Here is a 12,571-nt window from a genome sequence, read left to right on the forward strand (position 1 = left end):
CAAATCAGATAATAACCTTTTCCATCTTTAACATCCACAATATCTTACTTTATGCACCTGAATTTTGAAGATTGGTAGTACCAAACAATTACTTGCGCTTGTCTGGAGTTGCTTTGATGCATTCTTTCCACTATGGTAAATAATTTAATGAATAGTAAAATCCATGTAATCTTTCTCTTAACATCAGATTTATCATCTGGTGGGTTTTCTCCCCCTGTAGATTTCCCTTATTCCTTCCATAATCTAAATGACAGAACATCAGTGCTTCCACGGCTGTTCACAGTATTTTATTCCCTGTGTAATACTACTTCTGCTTTATAGTTTAATTCTGTGAAATTCTGTATTTAATCTTAGCTTCCTAAATGTTTAGATTTACCACTTTCTGGTTCTTCTCTAGTTTTGTATAAATGTGAACCATTTGGCACGCCTGACACCACATATTCTGCCAAACAGCAAAGAAGCTAATTGAAATACTCTGAGTATTTCAATTTCAATCTGTGGGCCAAATCCTCAGTTGTCATCAACTCAGTTGTCGTAGTCATGGAGCTCCAACAGTACGTGGAAATATGCCGATACAAATAGAGGCTATAGCCTACTATCTGTAATTGAGATCCGTTGTTTAGTTGCCTGATGGAAAGGAAATTTTTCTTACATCCTGATGCTGTTTTCTCCAGCAACATGGTTTCTCAGTAATTGCCACCTTTGTCCCCCTCATTACAGAATGTGCTATATCTAGCAGCTAAGATGAACTGTTGTACCATCCAGGATTGAATGGGGCAGCGGTCACATCCACTCTTGGCAAATAGTTTCAGCCTTGGATCCTGTTTCTTGTATCCTGATGCTGAGAGTTCTGTTTACTACAGTTTTGACAATAGCCTTTGAGAACGAGTACTCTGAGAATACAATAGTGTACCTCCAAAAAAGTTGCCAAGAGGAAAAAAAAATAGACTTCCTTCTTTGGCAGTGGTAGAATATAGGTAAGGCTAAGCAGCATTCTTAGCCAGCAAGAAGGGCATAACAATATATTTTGACTCCAATAGATCAAATGAAATCTCCTGTGAGAAAATACTTTTTTCTTAGACAAGGGGAGTCTAGAATGACTTTTCTTATTAAAGAAGATTTTATATAGAGGATAGACAAAAGGAGGATTGAATTCAAACATTTAAGGGGAAAGGAAACTATGGTCATCTCAGAATTCTCAGCCTGCTATGGACTGTAGTTAGCAAGCAATGCAATTTAAAAGAGAGGATGCCATGAGTGCCTATGAAAAATATTGGGACGTCTTGTTTATAGGCAGTGTATCACAGCTGCTTATTTAGTATCATTAAGAGAAATTTTAATACGAAAAATAGACTGTGATATCATGACTACCCATGAGGTATCTCTGGAAGTATCAGAACAGTCAGAGAATGAACCAGAATGTCCAGGACTCCTCCTCTGTGTGAAGTAGGCTGCTGCTTGATCTAGTTCCCAATAATTTTTTTCTTGTATGGGAGAAGGACCGAGGAGTTGAGGTAGGAGGAAGAAGGATATCTGTGCTACTTTTTTCTTATCTTCCCTGGAGAGTGGAGAAAGAATGGTAGAGCTGCCACTGAGGCTGGGCCTGGAGACCAATCGTAACTCCTTTTGGAAGCAGCATGGCAGAGGGAATGGTGCTGAAGGGCTGTGAATGCTCTTTGGTTTATACTGTAAGGGAGAATGTATCACTGAAGGGCTGGAAGGATAAAGTCTAAATGTGGATACTGTATTGGGCAAGAGAAACAGAAAAGACAGACATATAATGAAGGAAGAAATAGGAAGAGAAAACAGATAAGAAACTTGAGCTTCTGGGTTCCCAGTCATTAAGTTTTCCGTATAGACTGGTACAGATTTTAGCGGTAAGGGTGCTGGTTTTGAGTTGGCTAACAAAAATGAGAGCTGTTGTCTCATAACTCAGGCACTAGCCTGATTGTGGCTGTTGTGTATGCATGAAGCTTTTTTTTTTTTTTTGATAGTGTTAATTTTGTTCATCTTCAGCAGCATTTACAACAGAATTAGTCAAACTTCCACTCCACTCAAAAGACATGTTTTTTAAATTAAGCTTCAACCAAAGAACAAATGGATTTAAATAACAGGAACAAATGTTTCATGAAACAGAAAAGTTCAGTAAATCCCCAGTCTGATAAATTCTAGAGGTCTGATGAACCCCCCCATACTATAGCCTCATTTGTTCCTCCTCTCAGCTACCCTGTGGACTTCAGTGCCACTACTTTAATTCCCAATGCCTTTGAAATAAAATAAGGCTTGTGCCTTAAACACCTTCAAATCTTCCCATAATTTCACCTTCTTTATTCAGAACTTCTACTGTCTGTGTTTCAGTAACTACACCAGGGGTGCTGGAAATTGCCACAACATCAGGAGAGCAGAGGTGAGAGATACCCAGGTCATCCATCGGGCAGGTGTGCCCTGGTAAGGCACGCTGGAAACTCTTTCACGTTATACTGGCCAGATGCAGTGATTGCTCTGGGGAAGGGGAGGATGAGAGAATGAGCGTGGGCGGTACACGGGAATTCACTCTGGTTGGCTGAAGGCTCGGCTCGAAGTAGAAATATGCTGACTTTTGTATGTATGTGATAAATGTGTTTTAAGAATAGCAGTGATTTCTTAATCCAGTTTTGCAAGTACAAACAATTACAATGCCTTGTAAAAGAGTTGCTTAGATTCCATAGTCCCAATGTAACAAAGATCAAACTGCTTTTCAGCTTGTGATGATCACTTTTACTCCTGTTTGAAGGAGGAGGGGAAGGAATTCCAGAGTTTGAAATCAAATATTTATATCTTAATTTCTTTATATGAAATTTTTGGGAAAAATACCAGAAACTGATCCTACTATTTTACTCTTTATTCATGGATGGCAGTAAGCATTGGTGGCTTTGAACACAGTTGCTGTTTTGTGCTGTATATTCAAGATGGGGTTTCTGATGACCCAGTGTATACCGAAGTACAGAAGAAAAGCATTTTAGTGTTTCAGAACAGAGCAATAGTTTTTTCTTAACACTTTCTGCATTAGTGATGGGATTTGCTTGATTATGCTGTTCTTTTTAAGACTTGTGGGAGATGAAAACATTTTATTGCTATATGTATGCAGCTATATTTCAATTTTGAAAAGGAGAGGAAAGCATACCATGACATTTAAGCTCTACATGCCTGAAAGAACACAAAGCTGGATCTTCAGTTAAAATAAGAAATGTGTATTACTGAGGTACCGTGTTTTTAAGCCCAGTCCCTAATGAACAATGCTGCAGTGGCATTTGAAAATGCACAGAAAATAAATCAGCACAACGTGACACTGTTGGCAGGAATATTTTTTTGTGTGTAGAAGATAATCCCAGGACTGATCTGGCATACGCTGTCTGAATTGTCTTGCATCCCAAGGGTGAGTTATTCTTCTAATACAAGGCTCAACATTGAAGGTGTTACCCTTTTAAAGTAGGGATTACAGAATTTATGTATAAAACTACAGGGTAAAAAATTACGAAAATGTCTTTCGTTTTTTCAACTGCGATGCTATAATGTTATGAATTTAATTGCAACTGTATCTTTCCTATAGGTAGCGTAGCCAAGGTCTGTTTCAGAGCCCATGGGTGGAAAAAAAACCCAAGCCCTGTTTCTCTTCTTTCTCTGTTCCCTCATTTCCCTCCCATCTCCCTATTGTCAACTGGGGGAAATTGGCAATGAGGTTGTGTGTGTGTGCACTTGGGTTGGGGCCAGAGGAACAACCCCAAAAGCCTCCTTCCTGCAGCTGCAATAAACAAAAAAGTGAAATTTAGCGTGTGCCTATACTCAGCCAAAGAACTTCACATGAAAATTTTAATTGTAGGGGTATCTTTTTTTTTTTCTTTGTTGGGGGTATTTTAGAGCACTACCTAAAGTTTTTGCTTTACGGCAGGCTTTTCAAATTATGCATTCATTTTCAAAAGGATTTTGCTAGCATAGGTAAAATATAGGACATAATTTGTCTATATTTGTGTAGGTCATTCAGTTATTTGTAGCCCACTGTCTCTCTGTTACTCATATTATTTCCTCTTTTTGCAAACCCTTTTCATATGATTTCTTATTGTCTGGAGGCGGAAGTTTCCAAGCTAATGTGGCCTAAGCTGAGTTTAACAAAAGAGTCAAAAAAGAGGAAACGATTAAATGTGTTTGAATTTTATCATGCTTTCAGTTTTAACAGCTTTGGGACTCTTAGCTGCCATAGAAGTAGTTTGGAACAAAAACTAATACAAGGTTGTTGCTGCACCTCACATTTCCTTATGGCCGTGGGCTGTAGGATTTGTCCGATGGGGAAGCGTTGGCTGCCGCTGCCCCCTGCGGAGGGACCCCTGGGTGCTGCCCGCGCGGGGCTCGTGCCAGGGGTGCAGCCATGACATCTGCCACTGCCCCCTGCTGGAAGGCACGGGAAACACCGATGGCTGGGTAAGCACGGGGACTGCCGGCTCTCCTTCGTCATTCAGGGGTTAGTGCCACGGGGGGCATGTCCCTCCTTCCAAACTGGGGAACGGATTCGGTTTTCAAGATTTAAACTGAGCTTAATCAAAAAAATGAATAGCAGTGTCTCAAAACGGGTGGTGGTGTTAAGATAGAGGAAGCTTCATTTTAAAGCCAAAAGAGAACCGAAAGCTGCCCTGTTGAGATTTGTTTTGTGTGATCTAAAAAGCATTTATTTGGACTTTAATATTTTACATTTTGGCATAATAATAAGCAGTGACTCTACCAAAGTTCAAACTCAAAACATAGGTGTAAAGGTGTAGAACTCTTATGAAGAGTTCCAAATGAGCTGAGATTAATTAGTAGCCATCTCAGAAAATCAATACGATTGATCTCCTAAGTGTTTGCATCAGACAGAAATTGTGTGTCTGACGTTGGTGGAACTGGGTGTGGTAGCAGTCGTACTGGTGTAATGCCCTAGCTTTTAGTGATTAATGTAAAAGCAAGGAACTTTAACACGTGAACGTTGTATTGAGAGCAGCTCAGCCAACAGTGTAATGACTGAAACAGTCATTGAATGACAGATGATTAATTCCATACAGAAGCAGTACTACTTTCAGGTTCTCTGCACATAGCAGAAGGGATAAGATAGCAGACAACATAATGTAACCTACCAATTACCCTCTTTTTGCTTTTGTTTATGATAATATCGTGATTCAGTATCTTTACAGAAATTTTCACTGTGAGATTTTTTTTCTTTCAAAACATTTCGTAATTCATATCAGGAAGCCAACAGTCAAAGAATAGCTACAGAGTATCTCTAGTGGGAAGATGGCAATACACTTGGAAAATCCATTCTAACCAGATCTGCTGAAGAGAAGAGAGAGGATAGGCCTTTTATGCTGAAGTGAGTTTTTGGCATGCATTTTCTGTACACTGTTACAAAAGCTTATGTGCTTGGAGTAAGAAATAATACAGGTCACTGAGTGCAACCACGTATGAATTACATCTATTGTGTGCGTTGTGAAGCAAGAGGCTGATGTGAACGATCTTTTCTCTTGGTAATTGAAAAGAAAGTCTTTGCAGTAAGATGCACAGAACTAGTAAATATATGTACATAAGCACATAAGGTTGAAAAATATTTAGTGGTTCAGAGAGCATCTCAAACTGATGTATATGTTTCTTCAATTTACTTTGCTTTTGGGAAAATCCTCTTCCTCCCCCAGAAGCATGAGGCTTACTTGCTACAGCTTGGGGCCCTGTGCTGGTCTCTCATGAGGAAGATGGTGGGCAGGGGTGCAGTGCCAGTGCACCCCAACCCCCACCTGGGCTCCTGCTGCCACAGGTGGCACCTCGGAACCTGCAATGCCAGCTCACCTATTGCTCTTCAGTGTTTTTCTTGGAAGCATCCTAGAGCCTCTTCTCTGTTTACCAGCATTTGATCCCTGTGGTTTATCTTTCACAATGGACAAGTGGATTGGTATTCACTGTTACTTTTCCTGTAAGGCAGCACAATTGGTCATAGCTGGCAGTTACCTGCTTTTCAGGATTTTTTGGTAAAATAACTCTTTGAGAAGATAGCTGATGCCTTGGCCAGAAAGAGGCTTCTGATTTTTTCTACAGCTCTTTAGGCCTGAACTTTTTATTAGTAACTTGAAAATTATGGAACACGGTATTTGTACTTGAAAAACAAGTATTTCCTCCATTAAGACTATACCTTGTGAAATACTGATATGCATATAACCAACATTTCCATTTGTTTAAAATGTAAATGATCATCGTGCTGGGTAGCAATCAATTTTGCAACATCATGGCGGTTTTTTGGATTGAATTGTCCTGATAGTACACACCTGATTTTTAGCCTTCGTTGATATTAAAGTAGGTGTAATTGGCTTGTTAATACATTTGACTTCTTTTGGTGTGGGTTTCATGAATAGAGTTAAGTTTACTGTAGCAGCAGACTGGGCGCCAATATTTCACACAGGAAACAAGTCTCCTCAAAGCCCAAGCTGCTCCAAGAAAGTGACCGACTCCTACAAAAATGACGTATATTAGTTTAATTATTGTAAAACAACTTCCAAAGCTGCTGCAGCAAGATCAGCTAAATAAGCAGAAAATCACTTAGCCATTTTGTGTGTGTCAGAAGCTAAGTAACTGGGGGGTTTGATCAGTTGTGCTGTTAAATTACTTTCGATGCTGATTCAGAAGGGCATGTTGCTGAAAACCACAGCTGGCATTAAGATACTTTTCTAGATTAGATGATGGATTGTATTTTAGAACTGTATTGTGCAAATTGGGCACAAAAGTTAGTCTTGACTCCATCATCATTTCATCGCCTATTTCAGACTTATTGAACTTGATGCAAAGGAAATGACAGACTTCAAAAATTGTTTTTAAAGTTCCATTCAAACTTCACAAGTATAACCTAGAATATGCAAGTTCTTATTTCAGCAGAATGAACAGACTTTCTGGAACATGGTACGATACTTGACAATGATTGATTTGAATGAGTTGTTTTTTCTTGTCTGTGTCAGTTTTATCCCCATATGTTTGTAATTGTTAGGGAACTTTTCAGAGCTCTTTCCTAAGAACGAGGCTAACTGGAAATGTAGCTTTTAGATTTTTCCAGTTCTTGAAGACCACTTTTAAACGTAGCATAGCCCAAAGGAAATGTTTAGTCTGACATTGTCTGATGATGAAATTTAGTCAGTTAAGGTCTTGTGATATCTTGTTAAAGTATGCACAGATTGAAATTGCTTCCTGTCAGTGGTCAAGGAAGTGAATTAAACATTAGAAAGCAGGGACAGAATGGAAAGAAGGTGTGGTGGTCTGAGTTTTAATCAGAGGGTGCTGCAGTTTTGAGAGCAGAGGTGCCAACCTCAGCTGTTGCTGAGCAGTGAGGCAGAAGGGCAGATAAAAGGCCAGATACAAGTATAAACTGCCTGCAGCTGAATGTTAACTCTGGTCCTCAACGACAGGCCAAACAAACACCAGAAGTCTCCAGGAACAGGTATACATTTTCCTGATTCTACTATTTCTAATGCAAACGGACTGATTCGCTGTAGAATAAAATCAAATATCCAGGTAGATTTACTCAGTTTTCACAAATCTTTCGTGTGAGGAAAGGAACATAAGCATCCATCTTTCACAATCAGAAGAAATTTTGGCAATCCTGCCAAATCAACTTTAACTTGGGCTGGCTTAATGTAATGGGTGCAAACTCATTACTTAGAGGGAAGAAGAGAAAGACCACAAGAACTGTGCTGCTGGGTCAAACCAGTGGTCAATATAATTCAGTATTCCACCTCTGAATAATGGCAATAGGAGAGGATAATAAGAAAAAGATATTCTACATAGTTTATTTTTATAATCACGGTACTTTGGCGTGGTACCCAAAATACAGACTACTGATTAATGAGAGTTTCCTGCGATGTTCTATTTTTTCATTTTGAATGTCTACAGAATGGACAAATTTCTGGTTTGAGAGGGCCAAAATCATAGGAAAAAAGGACTAATTAACCACCACAATTACCAGGAATGTTTGCTCTTCACAATTAAATTTCAATTCAAAATTAGAATTTCCTGTGCTATGTGTTGTACTAACTTGCAGAAACGAGCCGGTAGCTCACTAGGGAACAGCTGCTGAGCTGTTGAAACAAATTTCCTGCTACTAGTGCAAAGAAAGCATGTGCTACGGCGGTATCGGTGAACTTTGTATGGCTCTTCTACTCTGAATAAAGGCTGTCAAGCTATTTCTGAGAAACCCAACACCCCTGTTTTGCCTGCTTCATGGTATTTTAAGAGAAAGTATTAGAGAAGGTTCACCATCTTCCAACCGGAAAGAAAATGGAAACACATTCTTCTGAATTGCTGAGTCACTCTGACACTCTGAGCCAAAAGCTGATGCAATTCTTCTTTTATCACCGGAAGATCTCTTTGGTAATCACAGACACACCTCTTATTTCAATAGCTTCAGTAAAGGACTGTTGATTCCTCAGACCTAACCCAGCGTGTACAAATCACATTTTTGTTTTCTAGTTCCAATCTCTAAGAATAAAGGTTTAAAACTTGAGAGGCTGCAAGGGGCAAGTGTCTAAGGAAATTCTAAAATTTCTACTTCTAAAATACGGAACACTATTGTAGTGCTTTGATGTGTATTTAATTCTTAATGCTAGTTAAAAGCCTTACTTTTGTGCTGTTTGCCACAATAATCTGTTTTTTATTGTGGCAGAAATTATTTGAGCTTTAACCGAGCATAAATACAAGCACTATAGAACAACAAATTCTCCATTTTCAGTCACTTCTCTAATGTCATACATGATATCAGATTGTAACATTATAACTAGGCAATTTCTGTATGTGACTAAGTTAATAATGTTTTGTTACCAGTGGAACGAGGACCACCAATGCTGTTTCATTTACTTTCTCTGATCAGCTTGATTAAGGAGAGATGATGCTGTCCTAAGAACGTTAAGCTTGTGCTGGTAAGAATTTTAATAAAAATTTTACTAACTTCTGATCAAAGGAATAAGCCCAACGTTAGCAAAATGTTAAGCTGGCATTTAAGTCGGCTATAACATTGATATAAATGAAAAATTACAGGCATTTTTAAGAGAGTTGAGAGAAATGAGAGATCAATGTATTGCTTCTTTTACTGTTAGAAGCTCTCCAGTTTAAAAAATAATTGATATTACTTCTTCCACACCCTTCTGCCATAATTATGTAAAGAATCTGGATTATGCTTCCGACTTGATTTAACTGTTTTATAATAAGTCACAAGCATACCTTGCCTACTTGATGATATTCCTTTAAGGTTGTGCCAGTCTTTCCATTATTAAATCATGTTTAGTGTTATATACTGGTTGCTTAAAAAAAATTTGTTTCAAGCTTGAACTTGCTATGCATTCTCAGCTAGCCATATGTGTGAGGGAGCACAAAAAAACATCGGTACTATCTAGCAACTTAACACACTATTTTTCAATTTAATGGAAATTTTGGCTTTTCCTTAAAAAATGTGAGGGAAAAAATATCTGGAGGGCTTCAATGTGGTAGCGGGGAGAATAAGCTTAAAAATAACGAAGATCTGCATTTTGTATACATGGTCTGTGTGCTGCCCCTATATATTCCTTCCTGCCCACCCCCCCTCGTAAATCTGACCCGTTTGTAGAAAAGCTGACATTTGGTTTGAACAGGGAGCAAGCAACTAAAATGGAAGACCTGTGTGCAGAGAGTAGGAAGGACTGTAAGATTTAATCACAACCATTCAGATACATACAGAAGTGCAGGAGTCCTCGTTACCCACTCTGCTATTATTCTGACTTAGTTTTTCCTGATGTTCGATGTTAGATGAGAAGTGAGAACAATGATGGGTCTTTTTGTAACCTTTTTAGTTACGGATTTTTCCAACACATCACCCACCCCCCATATCCTAGAGAAACATGGAGACCTTGCAACTCGGTATGACTGACCAGTCTCCAGAAGTTTTTAAGTATGCAATGCTATATGTTTTGTAGAACAAGGTAGAGATTTTTAATAGCTGAAATAATGTTTTGGGAATGTTCAGAATGAAAGACTAGGTCCCTTATGGGTCACTAAGTAGAGTTCATAGCTGGTCAGTGTACTTGCTCCCCTCTTCCTAAGTTTTATGCGTGACCTACTGAAGATCAAAAAGAAATGTTGATTTGGAATAACTACACCTCAAGAAGATGTCCTAAAATGTATTTGAAAGAGTTGCTGTAAGGACAGTAAAATTCTTCTTTCTGACTTTGTCCTGAAGAACAAGTGTCCAGGTAACCTTATGAGCAGCTCCATTTCCCGGTGTGCTTCTGCTGAATCTAGTGTAACATATATTTTTATGCCTTCAGTCTAAAAAGTAACCTGGTCTGTAGTCTTTCTTGGACATAATTATGTTTTATTCCCCATCTTTCAGAACAGATGATTGAATTTAGTTTTCACCCATTCAGTTTTTAGTATCTGCTATTTCTAAAGAGAACTCAGGACACTTAAGCCTCCAGTTCATTTTTTTGGGGCTGTTTTTCGTTTTTTGGGGGGTGGGAGGCTGTCAGGGGGGTGGCTTTTGTTTGTTTGGGGGTTTTTTCCAACCTATTTTAGGCTTTTGCTGTAGTCAGAGAGAGGTAGGCTAATAAACTCATCTTAATACCTCGTTGGAAGGTACATTTACTATAACTGTAAGTCCGATGTTGTGAACACCCCTCACATCCAAGCCCTTAAATATGAATGCATCCTGTGTTAATGTCTCGTGCTGTGTGGGACTGCCAAGTGGTCTCTTATCCAAATACTTACTGGGCTGGGGACTGCTTAATCTCTGAGATCAGGGAGACTTATTCTGATGTGGCTGTAGACTCTAGACAGTTAAATTTGCAGAAATCCACTGAAGGCAGTTTGCTTTTCAGAAGTTGCTGAGGGCGTAATTTGGCTTTTTGCAGTTTGAGGGTGGGCTGTTTAACCTGAACAAGTTCCAGCTTGTTCAGTTATAATTTAACAATATATTTTCCCCATACTTGCTGTGTTCCTCCCAAGAGATGCTTGCATCTCCTTGATGCATGAAAGGATACCTGTATTTAATGTACATATTAAATAAGTCTGTAAAGTAAATTCTCACATAATTTTACATTTAAAAGTACTATTTGAGGTGTGTGTGTGTATATAATTTTGTTAGATGCATGTGTAGAAATAAAACAGTCTTTGCTCTTCCCTTTTGTACCTCCTCAAGACATGTAATCTACAAAGCAGGAGAATTGCATGATAAAATGTGCCAGAGTGGAATGCATAATTATTCCAGAGGAGGGTAAGTCAGTTCAGAACTTGTACTAACATTCTTAAGGGTAGAAGGAGTCTTCTTGCCATGAAATTACATCAGCTTTCTATGGCGCAGAGTCAATGCACATGCTTTCCCTTTCTAGTAAAAAAAAGGTGTGAAAAATGCTAATGTCTTCAAAAATACACTGTAGAACAAAGCTGAGTAAACGAGTATATATTATAGCTTGGCATTCACCCGTAAGTGAACTTGACTTTAAGGGGAGAAGAGATTGAGACATTTTACTTTTAAAACAACCATTTCACTTCTTTAATAGATTAAGTCATGACTTGCAAACAGACAAAAAACATCTAAATAAGAAAAAGAATGCTTCCTTGATCCTAGTTCAGAGGCATTCCCATAACAGGTGGGGCAGAGGCCTTCAAATTACAGGTCTCCTCCATAGACCCGGATCTGTTACAATTCCATCAAGCAATGAGAAGAGGCGTTTTCACAGCAAATAGCAGTGGATGCAGCTAGCAACACCCAACTTCAAGATTGTTAAAAGATGAAAGTTTGGTTGGTTTGTGTAGTAACATTATCAGAGGTAGAATCTGTTCTATATGGAAACACTGCCTGGTTTCCTAGGAGTCTTAAGAAGAAGGATACAGCACTTACTGCTAACTAATAGACTTAAATTCCCACCAAGACGAACAGTTAACTAACAGAGCCCAGCACAGTTCTGCTCTACTATCATCTCTATGTAGTAATTAGGCCTGGTTCAGCTACTGCATAGGGAGTGACTAATTTCCATTTCCCCAGGTGGAGAGGGGAGGAAAGGAGCATTTCCTTTTTTTTTTTTTTTTTTTTTTTTTTAAGCTAGAAAATCTGGCACTTGCAGCTGTTTGGTAGATCTATTGTGTGAGACAAATTGTACACAGACGGCGAGCTGATATGGCACCTTGGCAGCAGAATTTGTTTGTGCACTGAGTTCTAGTGGTAGTCTCTTTTAGCAGCACACCATGTTTCTTACTGCACAAGGCCAGTGGAGTGTCTGGTCTCGGGCTATGCATGGCAGCAGAAAAAAAGGCGTATGTGGGGAAAACGCGCCTAAAGGTACATCTATGGTCATGACACTACTGTTAATGCAGGTTGCAGAGAAAGAAAAATGTGCAAAAAGTAGAGAGTACAGGAGTTTAGCTTGAACCCAGCCAAAACTATGAAGTATTCAGTGATGATAGGTATAGTCAGGTTAGTAATCTACTGTTTAAAGGGCCCATCTGGAAGATTTACATAATCATCAGTTGGAGAGATCTGTACAGTAGATCTCCAGTTAGAGCACACTTG

The sequence above is a fragment of the Falco biarmicus genome, chromosome 4, assembly GCF_023638135.1.
Source record: "Falco biarmicus isolate bFalBia1 chromosome 4, bFalBia1.pri, whole genome shotgun sequence".
Taxonomy (NCBI): Eukaryota; Metazoa; Chordata; class Aves; order Falconiformes; family Falconidae; genus Falco; species Falco biarmicus.